Consider the following 13,302-nt stretch of genomic DNA (forward strand, 5'->3'; position numbering starts at 1 on the left):
GTAAGAACGCCTATATTTAACGATTTTTTTTTCGAGGTAACACCAGATCTTGACGTTTTCTGCATTTAAATGGACGGTACCAAAAATAGCATCAAAGTTTTCCGATTCAGTTTGCGTTTTGTCGATAAGTGTAGTCTGTAAGTAAAATTTGTCAATAAGTCTGTGTTGTTTATCTGGCTCTTATTTTTTGTTATTAGTTTATTTTGCCTAACATAGAATAAGTTTACTAATCCCTAAAATCTCATCCGTTAATTCAGCGACGAAAAAGTTGCGAAAAAATGATTTACCTATATGAACGTTACCATTTAATAACCTAAGGAGACCCTGTCTACATTGTTGACTCAGCAGCTCAAAAGAGGCCACCCCGGAACATCTAGACCAGGTAGTGGAGCTTAGCATGGAGGCTCTAAAGGCTCCATAAATCACTCACTGGGTTCGTGAACCCGTACCCGGTAATACCAGCGCCGTTCGGCAACAAAGTCCAGTGCTACGTAGTGTCCACTGTAGTGGAATAACCGGAACCCACATACCGCACAATCAAAAGTGTGGAATATCGGTCACGTGGACGTTGCGGTTAACTACTCCGGCCACAATTGGCACCGTACGGTGCGTCGTAAGAATCCTGTCAATGTCCCGAGCGAGCCTACAGCCATCTACATTCATCACGGTTATCACGGTCATCTCTTCATCACGGTACGTTCGTCTCCTCTCCCTCCGTTCGTCGGTCATCAATGGGCCCCAACGTGTGACGTCAGGAGCTACATCGATGGAATGCACGAGTTTTCCTTTTTTTTCTTTAAAAAAAGAGCCAGATTTCCCTTTAAAACCTTCTTTAACGCTTTCGAATGGTCTGCTTCGTTCTTGGTAAATAATCGGGTTGCGCGAGTCCTCCGAAGGTGGGTTGCCGATCCTGAGAGAAATACAATTGAGCTAGCTTCGAACGAATGCTTATAAAAGGCAAAGGCCTAGGTGGTACACTCCGTTTTCCAAGTTTGACCTTCTATTTTTTTCATTCGCAACATTTCACAAGCAACTGTTAGACTACAGGACTACAATTATTGCGGTGCTAATGCGATGATTCTATTGACTCCAGCAGACTCTCCCAGCTGAGATTCAACCAGGGATGGCACCTCCTCAGAAGAAAAAAAGAGAAGAGAAAAATTCAAACTGTGCTCAGTCTTCAACGCGATTTATTCTGCTCCGTTTCATTTTAACTGTGCTCTTTCTTGCTGAACGCAGTTGTATGAGCAACCGCACACTGTGCTACTCATTGAGGAGAATGTTAATACACTTTGAATACGTTGATGTGATGCGCTGACGTATGACAACTACGGGTAGTTTTAACATGGGTAGTGCGTTAAGAAAAAACGACGATTGTCAGTAGCGGTCATTGCCATCAGAAAAATATTAATCCATTAATGCAGTTGAATCATGATTATTACATTTAGTATATTCAGTTGAGTTTGGCTGCCCGTGAACGCAACTGCATCATATGGTTAGGCATGTCACAACGGCAACAGTGCGAAAAATGTTATTTAGATATGGCAACATTTGAATTCCCATACATTTGCTTCTTGACGCGTACCAACAGGAAAGTCCCATTATAAACAAAGGCAATTCTCCGCTAAGATTCAAAATATAACGACTTTTGATTGCTTGACGCCTCTGAGTCTATAGTTGCTGTACGCGCACCGGTTGTTTTGTTTCCACGTTTACTGCTGTAGCTACCGAGAGGACCGGGAGCAAAACCGAAAGTTGCTCATTTAAAGAGCGCATTAAGAAATTTTTCTGCACGTCAGTTTTTCTCATTGTGTTTAGTCTGTTTCTCATTGTGTGGATTTACTTCTCATTTCTGAAAGCAGTTCTGCTCATTGTGTTGAACAAAAAAAGTTGCACTTTTTGCACAATGAGTGAGGAAATAACAAGCCTGGATTCAACGATGAAAATGTTGCCAAATATGATAAAGTAGTGAAAAGAATCGAAGTAAAAAAACAAGCGAAGATTAAAGACATCGGTGCGTCAACTTCATAGCTCCCTGAGCCCTGTTGATTAATGATTCATCGTTAATTTTTTGAGCGTCTCGATACACGCAAGTCGGTTTCAACTAGCTCGAGCCATCTAACACGGTGGGCCCCTCTATTTCTGATGCTAGTGGGGTTCTCGGCATCCTCACGATGTGGCCAACCCACCGTAGCCTCTCGATCTTTCGCCAGATGTACGATGGAATCGCTCCAAGTACCCGTAGCTTGTGGTCCACACGCCTCCGTCACTCTTGGTTTTCCGTTTGTACTTCGCCAAAAATAGTCCGCAACATTTTTCTTTCAAATACGGCAAACGCATGTATGTCTTCCGTAAGCAAAGTTACAATCTCAAATCCGTTGAGGACTACCGGCCTGATTAGTACTTTGTACATCATCTTTGTGCGGCGGCGTATTCTCCTTGAGCGAAGCGTCTTGTGGAAGGGAAAGTAAGCCAGACTTGAATGCGTCATTGAATCTCCTTACTCATATGATTGTTGGCGGTGACCAGAGATCCCAGATATATGAACTAATCAAACACTTCCAGTTCATCGCCATCAATAGTCACTGTTTGTGAGAGGCGAGCCACAATTGTTTTCTCTAGAGCGAGATCATCGTCGAGTTCGTCCCTGTGACACGCACATAGCACATCACTCGCTCCAAGGCAACTTTGATCCGCCACGTCAGTTTGTCCGGAAACCCGTTGTCGTGCATTATTTGTCGTAGCTGTTCGCACTCAAAAATATGATTTGTGAGCATGTTGTGCTCCGGACATTTTTTGAGGATTTGTCGGAGAGTGAAAATTTAAACTGTAGTAACACGGGCCCGCATAAAGCCCGTCTGATACTGTACTCTGATTCTCCTATTATTGGAGGTAGACGACGTAATAAGATCATGGAGAGCACCTTAGCGTTGATCCGCGTAATGCCGCAGTAATCACCTCTGTTTGTAGATGGAACAAACCACATCTTTCATCCACTCCTCCGGTAGTTTCTCATCCTCCCAAATCGTTGAATTTACTCAGTGAAGTGCCGTTACTGATTCTTAGTCATTCTTGTATAGTTCTATCGATAGTCAGTCTTTTCCGGCGGCTCTATTTTTCGTCGGATTTCCTCGAGATCGGGAGCCGGATGCTGTTACCGTTTGTAGACACTCTTAGGTTAACTACCGTTTCATCTCCTCCTGTAATATCAGTTTTGAGGGACCCAGCAAAGAACTGCTTCCACCTGTCGACCACTTCGCGCTCGTTTGTAGCCAAGTTTTCCTTCAGCGTCCTTATACACTCAGGGTTTCTTCATCCTGCACCGTGATTGCGGCCTCATTGACGGCCGAGCGTATTCCGCTCCACCGCTTTCGGCCTAGGTCAACAGAGGAAGGTAAAGTTTCAGCCTGTAGGCGCGCTTAGTTCTCAGCAACACGCGGGTTGTCTAATTGCCGAATGTACCGAGCAGGGTAGCTAGGTTATGATCCGAGTCGACATCCGTACGCTGTAGGAAGCGTATGTTGGTGATGCTCTAGGAAACCCAACCGTCGATGGAAATATGGCCGATTTGGTTTGATGTTCGATGGTTTGGTGTTCTCCAGGTGGCTTTGTGAATATCTTTGCGAGGAAAAAAAGTGTTTCTGTTCACCAGACCTGCTGGCCGCTATCTTTCTAGCCGGTGTACATTGCCTCCAGCTACCAATTGAACGCTTTCTTCGAGTCGTTGAGTCTACCTTTCTGTGGACAGTGCACTTTTATGATTTTGTAGTTGAAGAAACGGCCGTTTATTTTCCTCCCGTTGATCGTCATCCAGTCCATCACGCGATCCTGCAATCTACCCATCATTACAAAGCCCGTTTCCAGCTTGTTGGTCGCTCCGCCGGGACTTGTCATCATTAATCCTCCACATTTCCTCGCCTTTCTGACAGATCTTTTATAATGCCACGATACCGAACTTTCAGGGCTCTAGCTGTTCCACAAGCATCCACAAAATTCAGCTATCTATAGTTCCAGGTACCGATATAGGTCCCAGCATCAAATTTATGTCCTTATTTCGTCGCCGTTGTCCATGCTGTATGTTTCGAGTCGGATTTCCCTGATTGTTCGTAATAAGTTTGTTTAGGTAGGTTACGTTCCTAGGGCCGCATTATCGAGTGCACTCGTAATGGGACTGCCATGTTAGCTTCAGTGCCATGGCAACACATATCTTAATTCAACCGCCCGTTCCAGACCAAACGTCCTGGTCTGTCCAACAACCCGTCGTGAGCCGCTCCTAATCTGGAGTACAACGCTCAAGACTGACAAGATTATTCCTCGTTACTGCACTCGGCATTGACGTAAGTGCCTCCTTCCCTATCGGTATATGACCATAGTTTCCATCGGGGTTACCTTAGGTTAGTTACCTGATCTCCGCTAAGCTTGCTCGGTTTCCGGTTGGTACCACGAAGAGATAGGAATGGGTGTTGCTGTATAAGATACTGGGGACCACTGTGGGATCTGTTTTATGTCTACGGGTACGCGAGGCACCGACGTTACGTATTGTCCATTCGGGTCGGGTATTGCCCATCAACGGGACTGTGTGCAACTAACCACATTGAAAGTAGTTACAAACTCAGCTTTGTTAAATTGAAGAGCGGCGACGCTACTAAGCTGTGGTGATATCTAGGGACTCCCAGGTATTTAAGTATGAAGATTTCCTCACAGTTTTCATCTGTTTTGCACTATCCTAATCTGTTTGGTGTTTAAAATTAATAGCTTTCGTTGTCACACTGGAGCCGGCTGCGGTTTTATGTTCACTTGCGCTTCCTGAAGATTTTACAAAGAGTATTGAATGGAATTTGGTATTCAATATTTAGTTATCAGTTTTCCAGATACAGGTTTTAAAAAGAACATAAAAGATGAATTAATAATTTCTTTTAATGGATTTTTTGACAGCATTCGGCTTGGAAAATACTTTTTTCATATGAGGGAATTTCTAAACGACCAAAGACGACCGTCACCAATAACACATACACATGCACACCTTCATAAATGAACACTAAATCTTTGTACCATCTCATATGAAACATGAACCGCACAGAGGTTATCAATTTATGAATTCTTAGTACGATGGCCTGCCGGCAAGAGTCTCTCCCTTGAGCGCCTACACGTACGCAAATCCTTGAACCTCAAACATTTATTAGTCTGCCGTACGAACACCTAAGCAACCAGCATGCTATCTCATCAGACCGGTCGACCGACACAGACGTTTATTATTTCCCCCCAAACGGGCACCGTTTTGCTTTTCCGGCCGTGTCTGAAATACCTCGGGTGTCATCATGGTTGGTGCTGCCTCCCGCTGGCTGCTTGATTGTATCGTGATTCTGCAATAACCAAAGGGGTAGGCACGAAATGTGACCTCCCGGCTGCTACTGGCTGCGAGTTGGCAAATGCAGGTTTAGAATGAGCGAGATATTCAGAGCAATAACTCTTTGTGACTCGGCAACATTTTCCGCAAGTGTTTAATTAAGTAGAAGCTATTGGAAGCTTATACGCCTTGCGTAAAATTGTTGCACACATACACTGAATTCGGTAAGCCAACTAGAACCAGCTTTAAATGTAATTCACAATTACATTCAAGTTTCCAGTCCCGTTGTTACGCTCCAGATAAAACCCTCAATCAATCCATTCGCTTTAAACCTACTGTGGCATCCAGACTATGCAATTAATCTACCGTCTGCTTCCCTAATCGATTTATCTCCTGCGATAATCTGTCTGCACGTCAATACAAATTGTATTCCTGGAAATATAATTGCCGGAGCGGGGGGAGATTGGTGGGCCTGGCGTCTGTGTCCAAAGTCTGGTCACTGTCAGTTGATAAATATGACCACAGCAAATATCGACCCGACTGTGTGGGGTGTTGTGATTTAAAATCACTTGTCATCTTCACTTTTGGTCCAGCCGGCTGATAACGGTAGCAGGAGTGGCGCCGCCGCCGTTACCGTTCGCTACACACATGCGTACGCAACCAAACAAGTGCAAGACTGAGTTGAACACATGTCAGTGATGTCCGATGCCTTAATTATCATACCAAAACAGTGTTACTGGCGATGATAAGCATGTTACCCGTAGGGGGCGTGAATGTCACGGATCATCAGCCCCCGAAAACATGTTAGAAGTTTTTTCTTGTACCAGCGCCGTATTTTTACGGCACTGACGTCAAACTTCTTCGGTTTTTTTCGATGATGAATGCTGTTCGGCTCTCCATTCGCACGAATGTCTACGACGGTGCGGCAAATTTCTAACCGGCTGAAAGCCGTCTGGGCCTTTCCGATAACTTTGGTTCGATAATCCAATAAATACCATCTATCTTCTGTCCAGTATTTATCGGTTTAAAAGAATGGTGTGCTATCGATAGCGAAGTTTTAAAAATAAACTCGCAGCTACGAAATATGTTTAAAATAGAAAAAAAAATTGTAACGGATCTATCATTCGAGTAAATAGTGTAGGCAACTATTTAGTAAGCCTTGCATTTGTTACAGCTGTGTTTGATTCGTTTCAATATCAGTATTTAACCATAACAAACAAGCAATGCAACGAACTAGTCTAACATTGCGGTGTAAGCCAATGTAATCATTAATCAGTTTTTTCTGTATTGAAATATGCATCGTTGAGCAATTTGGTTTATCACCGAGCACGGCGATTTTTCTAACTACACTGATAAAAATAATTAGGACGTTTTTTGCAACATATTTCACAAAAGAAGTAAGTTAGCAAGAAGAGTATCTTTGAAAAGCACTGATCTTATTTTCTGAGTGTATGCAACACAGTACGCAAAACTCATAGTCCACTACTGCCCGCCGCACCCTACTTACTACCCACGGTCCACACACACAAAACCGTCCGCAGCCGACGACCATGTGCTTTCCTAATGCTGGTTCAGTGGTATTTATTATTACGCTACGTCTGGCGGCCTCGTGATAAGATAAGCATTAATCTGTCTGGGCTTCTGCCGCACGCCGACAACTTGTGCCGCGGTGGGAATTAGCGGAGTGTGGTGTCGGTGGCATGTAATGGGCCGTTTGCGAATTGAATGTTCAAGTGCACATGTAATTGCTACTTTACATCAACATGTGATGTGTTTTTTCTCTCCGTACCATACAGGGAATGGTGCTGCCGTGAGGCAACATGATTAGGTAACGAACCATCTCGTGCCGAACGATCTTTGATGGCTTCAGTCACGCAGTTTTGGGAACATTCATCTCGCTCTCGTGCGCGCGCTCTGGTCCCTCGCCCGAGTATCACAAAACAGTTCTACCGTGAGTCGGTAGGAAATTTTGCAGTTATTATTGTTGTCTGGAGCAGTTTGTAATACGTTCGCACATGTCAGATTGAAGTAAATATCGGTGGCAGCCAGAGCCACGATGAACGCCGTAGACCACGGAGTAGGTATATGAGCAATTATTTTATGAAGCATATGGCGCTATCTTGGCAAGCTTTGAACATGTCCAAGGAGGTGTGAAATTTCTTGATAAGCATCACGAATTTCTGTATATTGCGAACACATGAAAAGAGATTAGATGCATCGAAAATTATTGTTTCTTTCCCGGCTTTCAGCAACTTGAGTCAACGGTCAGCGTGTGTCAGGCAGACTTGAGAATTTGAGATCTTGTTTGTCACAACGTCAGCCGACAAAACCTCAGATTAACAGACTTAACACTAAAGCGCACACTAACACCCTCTTCTACGCACATTTCGAAGCATTGTTTTGCAAGTAAAGCATCCCTCGTACGCACCTACAGTGTAATTTTTCACTGACTGCTTTCCCCCGTTGTTCGCGTCTGCGCATCAGTTGTTTGTTGAAATCAATCAAAATAAACAGCCGCCTCGGCTCAGCTAACCGAGCTGAAAATATGTTTCAATTTGATTAACGCGTAACATATTTTAAATAAGATGGGTCGTTTGTGAACGAATGCAATATCGACAGTGCCACTGTTCATCGCTCATCTAGCTCACTAATTCAGTTGTTATCTACCAGTTATATAGTGAACCGTAGGAAATCACATTGGCTATCTTTTGGCCAAATGGAACCGTCGGTGTGATTTTAGAGGTAAAATCAGAGGAAAAAAATATGGAATTGGAATTCCGAATGCAAAGTGATAATTTGCTTCGCAATAACAAACGCAAGCCCATGGGAAAAGCCCATGCGAAACGTAGCGGTTTCGTTAGATTTAAGTAAACACGAAATTTCGCGAAACCTCCAAAAGCCTTACCATGGCCAAAGTGTATTATGATTTGAGAAAAACCCATAGCAAACAATTATTAGGGTTCAGTCGGGAAAAGCACAAGGCCAACACCTGTGAAGATAGAGTCGAGATGAGTTTAAGGCCAATGTTATGAAACTACTAAAACGTTGAATAGGTCGAATACGACCATTGACTTCAGGAAGCCAAGGTTCAAAGACATTCAATGTCAATTACAAAATTTGTGTGACAAGTGGTATTTTTTATTTTATATCGTCACATTAAAAAAGTGAGTGATTTCTCTACAGGCTATGATGAGATTTACTTACTTACTTTACCAGCAGAAAGCCGGGCCCGGGGTAGCTGTTACCGTATCAAGAATTCCTCTCCATTGTACTAGGTCCTGGGCTACTCGTCGCCAATTCGTTGCGCGTCTCGATACACGCAAGTCGGCTTCAACCTGCTCGAGTCATCTGATACGTTGGGCCCTCTATTGCCTATGGGGTTCTTGCAGAGAACGAATTCCACTGGACAGCCGTTCGGTATCCTTGCGACAGCCGTTCGGTATCCTTGGCCCACCGTAGTCTCCCAACTTTCGCCAGGTGTACGATGGGAATCTCTCCAAGCAGTGCCTGTAGCTCGTGATTGATACTGTACTTCCACCACTCTCCGCTTTCCGTTTGTACTCCGCCAAAAATAGTCCGCAACACTTTTCGTTCAAATACGGCAAGTACACGTAACTCACACGTATCGTAAGCAAAGATGCTGTCTCAAGTCCGTAGAGGACTACCGATCTGGTTAGCGTTTTGTACATCGTCAGCTTTGTGCGGCGGCGAATGCTCCTTGATCTAAGCGTTTTGCGGAGGGAAAAATAGGCTCGATTTTCAGTTTGAATGCGTCGTGGAATCTCCTCCTCACTCGTATTATCGTCGGCGATGACCAGAGATCCCAAATATACGAATTAATCAACCACTTTCAGTTCATCGTCGTCAATAGACCTTGTCCGTGGAAGGCAAACTTTGCGCTCGTGAGCAAACGTGGGCGTTCTCTGGAACTTCTTTCTGCCATATATTTGGTTTTCGACGCATTGATTTATAACCCTCTCCACCCAGCTTCCGTTTTTAGCCTGGCGTAGATTGACTCTGCTGTTCCAAAGTTTCTAGCAATGATGTCGAGGTTATCTGCAAAGGCTAGGTGTTGACTACTCTTACTGATGATCGTTCCTATCGTTTTGATGTTCGCTCGCTGGATCACACCATCAATAGCGATATTGAATAACATACAGGAGAGTCCATCCTCTTGCCACAATCCTCTGTGCGATTCGAATGGACTCGAGAGAGTCCCCAAAACGCGCACGTAGCACATCACTCACTTCGGGATAGCTTTGATCAACCGCATCAATTTGTCCCGAAAACCGTAATCGTGAATTATCTACCATAGTTGTTCGCGTTCAACTGTATCGTATACTGCCTTTAAATCCACAAGAATATGATGCGTGGGCACGTTGTACTCCCGACATTTCTGGAGGATTTGTTGGAGAGTCAAAATTTGATCCGTAGTAGCACGGGCCCCACATAAAGCCCGCTTGGTACTGCCCTACGAGTTCTCTTGCTATTGGGGATAGACGACACAACAAAATCTAGGAGAACATCCTTGTAGACGGCGTTGACCAGCGTAAAGACATTTTCGAGGGTCGAAGCATCTAGCTCCACAGAGGAAGGTAGAGCTTCATCCAGTACGCGCACGTTGCCTTCGGTAACTCGCAGGTTGTCTAATTGCCAAATGTTTAACCGAGAAGGACGGCTTTGCCGCGAGGCATAAACCGTCGATAGTTTTGAGCGCACATGTACTGCTTCTAGGCAATGGTTCTAGTTGATGATGTTCGAGAAAAACTGACTCTCGATGAGAATATGGTCGATTTGGTTCAAGGTTCGTTGGTCAGGTGTTCTCCACGTGACTTTGGTGGTATCTTTGTGGGAAAGTGCTTCTGATCACCACACCTCGGGAAACTGCAAAGTTGATGCATCGCTGGCCGTTATCGTTCGTGTCAGTGTGCAGCTTATGGGGCCCGATCAGCGGTCTATCAATTGCTTCCCTGCCGACCTGGGTATTCATATCTCCGGTGACGATCTTGAAGTCCCGTGTGAGCAGCTGTCGTACGCTGTCTCCAGCTGCGCTTAGAATACTTTCATATCGTCGTCTGGTCTACCTTTGTGTAAACAATGCACGCTAATGATGGTGTACTTGAAGAAATAGCCTTCCACGATGCCCAGCTCGTTGGTCTCTCCACCGCTCTGGTACAATTGGGCTTTGCCGCCACGGATCCTCCACACGTTCTCGCCTTTGAGACAGATCTCCTGCAGTTCACGATGCCAAATTTTCGGAGTTCTAACTGATCGGGCAGTCGCCACCAACAAAATTTAGCAATCTGCAGTTCCAGGTACCAAGTTTCCATTCCATGTCCTTATTTCGTCGACTTTGTCCATGTTTCGATTGTTTCCACCGGGGTTGGTTACCCAATCTCCGCTAAGGTTGCTCGTAATCCGGCTGGTACCACGTGGTGGTAGGAATAGGAGTTACTTGATAGGAGGCTAAAGACCACTATGGGGTCTGTTTTGCGCATTATTCAATTATTCACCAACCAGAGTGTGAAAGTTAACGAATTTAAATCTATCAAACAAGAATAATTTGAAGACTGTACCAACAATGTAAATAATCTATAATTGACCTGGAATATTATTGAATTGTTCCTTTTATACACGGGAAGAATGTGGTATCCTGGTATATATAGCATATTAGAGAATTTATCTGGAATGTGTAATATATGCTAATGACATATTATTTGGGTAGTAACGTGTAACTGGCGTAGAGAGAAATTGTCAGAGTCGGTTGACAACCTCCCGCGTAAATGGAATGAGTCGTCAGTTTGTGTTAGATGGTGAACCGCAGGACATCACAATCGGTACTTTCTTCAGCTCTACCGTGGCGTTGGGAATCAGCTTCTTCTCCTTTTTGGCCATAAGATTACTGGAGTAAATCATCCGTTTAAGATTTACCCATATTCATATTTTTTTTGGTAGCAGCTCAGGAATATTGTGATTGTTGGCGGTCTTTGGTACAATATTTATTTACAGCCGGTCTACCTCCTGTAGTGCATAATGGGCATAATAGGCCGAGCCAGGTCCGTCCAAAAGGCCACATCTTCTTTCGCGTGATATTTCTTGATAAAGGCGGCAACTCCCGGTAGGCACTTTGCACTGTTCATCTCCCCGTTCGCCGCAAGCTTTGAAAGGAAAAACAGCGGCTTGGTCATTCTCTTATCGCGGATCGTCTGGCACAGAAGGGAACTTGGCGTGGGATATCAATTTGTTGTCCTCGTTTACCTCCTTGGTGTCCGGTCCTATGCGAGTCGGTACCTTCCAGCCTCAAGAATGTCTCTTCATCCATTGTGACCATGACGTCGTGCTTCACGGGAAAGATGTTTTTCACCAACACATTCAACTGCTCCTTCTGTGTGATCAGGCACGGTATTCCTCGACTGACGCTCTCTATTCCTCTATTCGACGCTCTCTCCTTTCTTTAGAAGAGAGAGGATGTTGTGAATACCGAATCGGTTATATTCGGCGAACCGAAGTGGCTCACGATGGCCAACTTTTTCGCTCCGGGCTGAAGCTGGCAGTACCAACAAAGCATCGAGGGTAGTTGCTTGATTGCTTTCGCCGTGGCTGCTGCAAATCAACTGATAACACTATCAATTGTATTCTGTACACAACAGGGTTGCTACGGTTGGCGATGTTTTCATGAATTCACCACCAGTTGGTTGGGTAATCGCATGAAAAATCGCTAAAATTAGTCAATTTTTGTAATGCATAGGTTACAACGCCCAACCACCCACCCTGTGGCCCTACCACAGAGTCCATCATCATCTCCTAGTTCTCTGTTGAACATAGTTTTGACGGCTCTTACGTCAGGTATTATAGTCACGTGTTCAGCTCAGTTTTCTATTGAAATGTTCAGATTATTTTTTTTAAAGCTTCATTAGTATAGAATGCAGAAGTAATATTAAGAGAAATTTCCGGTTTACCGAATGTATATTACTGAGCTTTTCGTTTAACTCCTGTTTCCGTCTTATTTTGATTATCATCACGATTTGGAGTCATTGCCTCCCTGTAAGCTGACCGTTCGGCTCGTTTTTCAGCTTGATACATGATTGTAGACGACACTCTTGGGTGAAATTGGGGCTCCGCTTGAAAGCGCTGACTGTTGGCTTTTTATTGGTTTCCGATCCAGGCTTCTTGACTGTACATAAACGTTTCCCTAACACTTTTAATATGTTGTTGTGGTGGCAATTGCTTTGACCAATTTCACCCATTTCGCTTACTCGAGGAATTAGTAATTCGGATTTTCGCGAAGTACAAGTCAAATTTTATTGCGTTTCTCCTCTTGCTTGTGCGTCAATTTGATAATTAAAGAGGAAACATCAAAAGCGAAGTACCTATTATTGAGTACCAATAACTAAAAAGGACAATTATCTAATAATTGTTAAATTAGATGTTGCGAAAATAAACGGTATTATTGAATATTGACTGAGGAGAATTGATTCACAACTTCAGAAATCTTTTAGCAGAATCTCTATCTCAATATCATAGTACTAATATTTGCATTTCTTTCCAGGTTACGTCTACTTCCTGCTGTCGTTCTCGCTCATCGGCGTAATTGTGTTGGGTCTGTTCGGCGTGTACCGGTGTCTTCGTCTGACCGCCAGCCGTGCACCGCCCGAGGCTCTGGCTTTGCCGATTCAGTTCATCACCGACGACTTAGCAGCAGCCGTAACAGCACCTCTAAACGCCGACTCGAACCATCCGTCTGTACCCGTAAGTCAGCATCAAAGTCAGATATCCTATACTTTTGTCCTCGCAAGCAACTAACTACGGCCTGTCGAAACAAGGGCCATTTTTCCTATACAAACATTACATTTCACGGAAGCATACATCACAACTTTCTACAAGAAAGATATTTTCCATATCGATTCTAGCCAACGGCATAACAATATCATCACAACACAATAGTAAAGCAGGAG

General features: G+C 44.2%; 1 protein-coding gene across 3 annotated transcripts in view; it reads left to right on the forward strand.

Moving 5' to 3' along the window:
• Window positions 1-12,900: 12,900 nt before the first annotated feature.
• LOC128738559 (uncharacterized protein DDB_G0283357) overlaps window positions 12,901-13,302 on the forward strand; it is a 47,019-nt gene continuing 46,617 nt past the window's right edge. For 2 of the 3 annotated variants that reach the window (XM_053833785.1, XM_053833784.1), the window contains exon 1: window positions 12,993-13,096. The gene's annotated coding sequence lies outside the window, so the exon portion shown is untranslated. Of the gene's footprint in view, window positions 13,097-13,302 lie in introns of all 3 variants that reach the window. The other variant, XM_053833786.1, reaches the window with a different exon arrangement.

The sequence above is a fragment of the Sabethes cyaneus genome, chromosome 2 (genome assembly GCF_943734655.1).
Source record: "Sabethes cyaneus chromosome 2, idSabCyanKW18_F2, whole genome shotgun sequence".
Taxonomy (NCBI): Eukaryota; Metazoa; Arthropoda; class Insecta; order Diptera; family Culicidae; genus Sabethes; species Sabethes cyaneus.